Raw genomic sequence first — 7,304 nt, forward strand, 5'->3', positions numbered from 1 at the left:
TAGCTTTTCTGGTTGGCAATAATACTCCATGTACATTGTCAGACATACTGGTAGATATGGGCAGAGTAGCATGTCCGTGAGTCTACAGGGAGAGGACATCAGAAACTCCATGTTTGGTGCTCTCCTGAGCTCTGTCCTATGTGCTTCTCTTCCCCAGTGTAAATCTTTATCCTTTCCCTGTAATAAACCATAACCATGAGTATAACAGTTTTCAGTGAGCTCATTGAGTCTTTAATAATAAAGTAATAATAGTTTATTATCTGATAATAATTCTAGGGAATTCTTGAACCTTAGGGGACTTTAGGAAGCCTCTGAACTTGCAATTGGTGTTAGAAGTGGGGGTAGTCTCTTGTGTGGACTGTGCCCTCTAACTCTGTAGTTGTCCACGAACTTCCACATCTCCTTTCTCTGCTCCTTCCTTTCTCTGATTAGGGACAAAAATGGCCTTAGAATTTTAAAGCAGAGCCAAATGAGCTGATGATGTTGAAGTAACCTATTTTCTAAGGTTAGAGGATATTTGGGAAAGTATCAAGAATATTATCACATAGATGTCTCTGTACATGATAAAATCCTCTGATTCATTTCTTTCTAATTGCTATGGACTGAATTTTACTCCCCACCGCCATCCAAATGTATATGTTGAAGCCCAAATCCCAAGGACAATATGTAAGGTTAAATGAAGTCATAGGGTGGAACCCTGATCTGTTAGTATGTGTCCTCATAAGAAGAGACACCAGAGAGCTCCCTGGATTGCTTTCTCCACCCACTGAGGACATAGCAAGCAATAAGATGGCTGTCTAAAGCCAGGAATAGGTAGGGTTCTTACCATGAACCAGCCCTGCTCGATCTTGCCCTGGGACTTACAGCTTCCAGAACTCTGAGAAAATAAATTTCTGTTTAAGCCTTCTAGTTTCTGGTATCTTGTTACGACAGCCTGAGCAGACTAATGGCTGATCTATTTTTCTTCATCATTGATTGGATTGCTTGTGCTCTAGTAGAGGAATGTTTAGAGTTTGAACTTAGTTTCCCATAGACCCACTTTGAACAATCTGAGATTGTTCAAAAACTTGGAAGAAGAAAGTGGTCAGAAAGAAGAAATTAGTGAAGAATTTTGGATTCTATACCATCCAAAGTGACTGTTTTTAGGGTCTTTTCTTACATTTTTCCAGGTGACTAATATGATGTCAGTTTGCTAATGTATTTGACAGGTAATTGTGATTAAACCATTGTTGCCCTTAGATAATATTCCATTATTTTGAAAACGTGTGAGTGATTATGATGGTGAATATGCATTAGGAATACTACAGTACTTTTAAGAAAGTAGACATTTCAGTTTTATGATTTTGAAACAAGTCATTTCAAACTAGTTTATTCTGAATATTTTTCTCAATAAAAAATGTATAATTATTTTAATCCAAACAAACATGTGTTTGTATTTTTGACTGTACTAATTAAAAAGTACAGTCTGTTTTTCTCTCAATGAACAAAGTCTTTCAGTGAGATCAACCCTTAATACTGAAAATATTGAGTTATGTAAGGTAATTTTCTACTATTTTTTAAATCCAAAGACAGTAAAAGAAAGCATTTCTGTTTTGGTAAATCCAAAGGAAGCTCCTTCTTCACATAAAAAGTAAATTATTGCTGAATTGGAAAATCAGTAAACACTTCAATAATGATGAGAATGAATGAATCTGGGAGCTTAAGTGATGCTCACTAGTTCACTGCAGATTTAAAGATATATTGTCTATTGCTGTGTAACAAATTACCCCAAAACTTAGCAGCTTAAAATGAAAGATATTTATTATCTTACACAGTTGCTTAGGGTTAGAAATTTTGGAACAGCTTAGCTGAGTGGTTCTGGTTTAGGATCTCTCATGAGGTTGTAGTACAGTGTCATTAAAAACTAAATAAAACCCATCAAACACATTACCAGCAATGCCACAAGTTTATAGAAGCTCCACCAATTTATGTATGGTCAGATTTCAGGTAGTTACTTAGGGATTAAGTAGTGCCTGAGGTCTTTTGGCAAAACTTGTGGATAATATTTCACATGAACAAACTACAGATTTAAAATAAAGTGTAGGCCTTTAAGTATACACATTTAGACTAAGCATTGGTGCTAATTCTATGTTAGTCCAGGCAGCTTTATCATTTTCTCACTGCTAATTTGTATACCAATAAAGGATGGTTGAATCAACATCTGTTTTTCAGTAAAAGGAAGTTTAACACACGCAGAAAAAGCAGTATTTTCAGCATTTGTCATTTAAACAAATAGAAATGAGTTTAACAAAATGTTATGTTCAGACAAAGCACCAGATAAAATGTTTTATGCTTTTTTTTATTCTCATTCTAACAACAAGTCCTCCCTCCAGTGGCTGCTGTTACAGCATTTTCTTTTTTCACCTTATTTTGGGAAAACAAGGAAAGTTATTTTTTTCCCCATTTTTGTGTTATGTTGAAAGACTGGCAGATAATCTTCTGTGGGAAATATTCTTTTGTGACTAGATGAGCTCATACTCTAGTAACCAAGGGGGTAGAATTTTCTGAATTGAATTCTAAGGTCTTGTCTGTCATTTTCGAGTTGCTTATAACTGCTCGTTATGCCAGCGTTTAAAAATTTTAATCGCTTGTATATCTTCAAAGGCAGATTTTACTTGTTATATTTAATAACGGCAGTGTATGAAGCAAAGAACAAAAACATAAATGATAGTTGACACTTTCAGAAGTATGTAGTTGTATTTTAAAATATCCTATATAATAAAAAGCCTAATATGCTAAGAGTCCATGAGTTTCAGTTTTATATCCCACATATGAGTGAAATCATATGGTTCTGAGCTTTTTCTGACTGACTTATTTCACTTAGGATGATATTCTCAAGGTTCATCCATGTTGCCTCAAATGAACACAGGGGTGCATATGTCTTTGCAAATACATGTTTTCAAGTTTTCTGGTGTATACCCAGGAGAGGGATTGCTGGGTCACATGGTAGCTCTATTTTTAATTTTTTGAGGAATTGCCAAACTGTTTTCCATAGTGGCTGTACCAATCTACATTTTCATCAGCAGTGAATGAGGGTTCTTTTTTCTTCACAATCTCTCCAACACTTATTATTTGTCTTGTTGATAATAGCTGCTCTAACAGGTGTGAGGTGGTATCTCATTGTAGTTTTGATTTGCATTTCCCTAATAGCTAGTGAAGTTGAGCATCTTTTCATATATTGTTGGTGGTTTGTATGTCTTGGGAGAGGTGTCTGTTTAGGTCCTCTACCCATTTTTTGATTGGGTTGTTTGTTTGGTGTTGAGTTTTATGAGTTCTTTATATATTTTGGATATTAAACCTTTGTTGGAGCTATTGTTTGCAAATATCATTTCCCATTCGTTTGTTGGTTACTTTTGCTGTGCAAAAGCTTTTGAGTTTTATATAGTCCCATAGAAAATTATCTGCCCATATAAATGTGGCTTTATATATGGACTCAATTCTGTTCCATTGATCTGTGTGTCTGTTTTTCTGCCAATACCATGCTGTTTTGACTATCATAGCTCTGTAGTATAATTTGAAGTCAGGTAGTGTAATGCCTCCGGCTTTGTTCTTTTTTTCTCATAATCACTTTGACTATTCAGGGTCTTTTGTGGTGCCATACATATCTCATGATAATTTTGTTCTATTTCTTTAAAAAATGACATTGGGATTTTGCTGGGGCTGACCAGCAGCCCCTGAACGACAGATGAACAGATTACCCTGACACAGTTTCACTGTCGGGGAGAGGGCTGAGGGATGGCCTGGCTGATAGTGACCAGGAACTCTCGATTGCCTGCCTCATTAAGGCTTTTATTGGAATTTTTATCTTTAGATACAAGCAGTAGGGTGAGTAGTCTTGGGGGACACATGTGTTTACATTGTTCTCTAGGCAAGGGCATCCAGGGATTAAGCATAAGGATTCCAGTAAGCACCCCGGGGATCTGCACGTATACAGACTTGTTTGGAAAGGTCAAGGAATAATTAGGGGCGCCACCTTCGACACTCCCCTAAGTCAGAATTCTGATAAACAAGGGCAGGTGGCCTTTCACACGCTTCTCTTTTCTCAGAATGTCCTCCTTACAGACTTTCCAACCAAGTCTCTTGTGCTCCCCAACAGGATTTGATGGGGATTGCATTAAGTCTGTATATTGCTTTAGGTAATATGGCCATTTTAACTATTTGATTCTTCCAATACATAAACATGGGATATTTTTCACTTTGTTGTGTCTTCTTCAATCTCTTTTAATACAGCTTTGTAGTTTTCAGTATGTAGGTCTTTGATGTCTTCCCTTGTTAAGTTTATTTCTAGGTATTTTATTCTTTTGGTTGCAATTGCAAAACAAATGTTTTTTCTTTTATTTCTGAAGGTTTGTTGTTAGTATACACAGGAAGGCAGTGGATTTATGTACATTGATCTTGTATCCTGGAACTTTGCTGTATTTGTTTATTGTTTCTAATAGTTTTTTAGTGGAATCTCTGTTTTCTATGTACAGAATCATGTCATCTACAAAAAGTGACACTTTTACTGCTTCCTACCCAATTTGAATGTGTTTTATTTATTTCTCTTGCCTTAATGCTCTGGCTAGGACTTCCAGCACTATGTTGAGTAAGAGTGGTGAGAGTGGGCATCCTTGACTTGTTCCTAATTTTAGAGAAAAAGCTTTCAGTTTTTTGCCATTGAGTATAATATTGGCTGTGGGTTTATTATATACTAGAGGCCCGGTGCACAAAATTGGTGCACTTGAGGAGGGGGCGGGGGCAGGAGCGGGGCGGGGGGCAGTGTCCTTCAGCCCGGCCTGCGCCCTCTCGCAGTCCGGGACCCTTTGCTCCTTACCGCCCGCCTGCTGGCTCCTTACCTCTCGGCTCGCTGCTCCTTAGCGCTGTCGCGGAGGCAGGAGAGGTTCCTGCCGCTGTGCTTGCCAGCCGTGAACTCAGCTTCCGACTGAGCAGCGCTCCCCCTGTAGGAGCGCACTGACCACCAGGGGGCAGACGCTCAACGCAGCTCCCTGTGTTGAGCATCTGCCCCCTGGTGATCAGTGCGCATCATAATGACTGGTCGTTCTGGTTGTTCCACTGTAAAGGTCGCTTATGCTTTTATTATATAGATGGTATGGCCTTTATTATGTTGAGGTACTTTTCTATTCCTATTTTATTGAGTGTTTTAATCATAAATGGATGTTGTATCATATCAGATGCTTTTTCTGCATCTATTGATATGATCATATGATTTTTATCCTTTCTTTTGTTAATATGGTGTATTACATTGATTAATTTGTGTATGTTGAACCATCCGTGTGCCCCTGGAATGAACCCCACTTGATCATGATGTATTATTTTTCTGATGTACTGTAGTATTTGATTTGGTAGTATTTTGTTTAGGATTTTTACATTATTATTATTATTTTTAAAATATATTTTATTGATTTTTTTACAGAGAGGACGGGAGAGGGATAGAGAGTTAGAAACATCGATGAGAGAGAAACATCGATCAGCTGCCTCCTGCACACTCTCTACAGGGTATGTGCCCGCAACCAAGGTACATGCCCTTGACCGGAATCGAACCTGGGACCCTTGAGTCGCAGGCCGATGCTCTATCCACTGAGCCAAACTGGTTAGGGCGCATTATTTTTTTTTTTAATACCAGTTTTAAAAAACATTTACAGTTTTTCTTTTGTAATAGCTGGTGCAAAAGATTTTGAGGAAATAATTTTTTTTTTTCAAAATAATAGTTCCATTTCAAAACAGGCAAGGAATCAATTGAGTTTTAGCAATACCATATTTTACTGATATATAATTGTTCTGAAATTTACTCAACACTAATTCTTTAAAAAAAAATTTACAGAAATATTTTGCTCACATAAAAACTGATGTATTTTATTAATTTACTTTACCTCTTTAATTTCTTTTTTAAATTTAAATTCTTTATTGTTTAAAGTATTACATAAGTCTCCTTTTTTTCCCCCATTGACCTCTCCCTGCTGCCCACCCTCAGCACTTACTCTCCCCTGCATCTGTGTCCATTGGTTATGCTCATATGCATGCATACAAGTCCTTCGGTTGATCTTTTACCCCCTCACCCCCGGCCTTCTTTTTTTTTTTTTTCTTTATACTTTCTTCCTCCACTAGGGCTTATTTATCATCAGCACCCAAAATTTCTGACTAAATAGCTGGAACTGGATTCTCAACATTATGTTTGGAGAAAAAAGCCCCAAAGAACAAATTATAAAAAGCAGTGATACTAAACATTGTTATAATATTCTTTTTCTTTTAATGTTTTCTTTATTATTTAAGAACATATTGTGATAAAAAAAAAAGATGTTATGCAACCAGAGCCTGTGTGTGATTGTATATGCATTATATACCAGTTCAAAAGTCACCATTCTATGCAAGTTATAAACCATATCGTATCTAATAATAGACAAAGATGCAAATTGACCATACCTTCGCTACACCCACCATTGGCTAATCAGAGCAATATGCAAATTAACCGCCAACAAAGATGGTGGCTAATTTGCATATACTGCAGTGATGGCGAACCTTTTGAGCTCGGCGTGTCAGCATTTTGAAAAACCCTAACTTAACTCTGGTGCCATGTCACATATAGAAGTTTTTTGATATTTGCAACCATAGTAAAACAAAGATTTATATTTTTGATATTTATTTTATATATTTAAATGCCATTTAACAAAGAAAAATCAACCAAAAAAATGAGTTCGCGTGTCACCTCTGACATGTGTGTCATAAGTTCGCCATCACTGATATACTGGCTGGGAGCGAAGACTGAAGACACCGTAGAAGAAAGCCAAGCAATGGAGCCAAGGTAGCGGAGACGGGCGTGGTAGGAGCGGCAGAGAAGGGCGTGGTAGGAGCAGCAGAGAAGGGCGGGGTAGGAACAGCAGAGAAGGGCAGGGGGCAATGTGAAATGAATGGCAGAGAAGGGCAGGGGGCAGTGCGAAATGAAGGAAGGCCCTGGCCAGCAGCTGGCAGCCTCTAGGGACTCTACCTGTGCACGAATTTCATGAACTGGGCCTCTAGTTATATAATAAACAACTAAACTCACCACTTCATCCAAGACTCAAAACACTATCAATAACTTGCATTGACCTGTGTGTTTCTCCCCATCTCATGGCCTTCCCACCTTTCCAAAGGTAACCACTGTTCTGAAATTTTTTTTTCCTCTTGATTTTAATTATAATTTCATCACCTAAATTGTGATACTAATGAATTGTTGTAGTTTAGTTTGATCTCTCGAACACTATAGAAATGGTATTATACTTTATTTTGGC

At 37.5% G+C, this 7,304-nt stretch overlaps 1 protein-coding gene across 8 annotated transcripts in view; it reads left to right on the plus strand.

Moving 5' to 3' along the window:
* FAM172A (family with sequence similarity 172 member A) overlaps positions 1-7,304 on the plus strand; it is a 379,783-nt gene that overhangs the window by 9,255 nt on the left and 363,224 nt on the right. Inside the window, exon 1 of one of the 8 annotated variants that reach the window (XM_023749968.1) lies at positions 6,763-6,838. The exons of 6 other annotated variants lie outside the window; for them this stretch is intronic. The gene's annotated coding sequence lies outside the window, so the exon portion shown is untranslated. Of the gene's footprint in view, positions 1-6,762; positions 6,839-7,304 lie in introns of those variants that run through there. One more of the 8 variants, XM_023749981.1, reaches the window with a different exon arrangement.

The sequence above is a fragment of the Myotis lucifugus genome, unplaced genomic scaffold (assembly GCF_000147115.1).
Source record: "Myotis lucifugus unplaced genomic scaffold, Myoluc2.0 scaffold_0, whole genome shotgun sequence".
In the NCBI taxonomy this organism is placed as follows: domain Eukaryota; kingdom Metazoa; phylum Chordata; class Mammalia; order Chiroptera; family Vespertilionidae; genus Myotis; species Myotis lucifugus.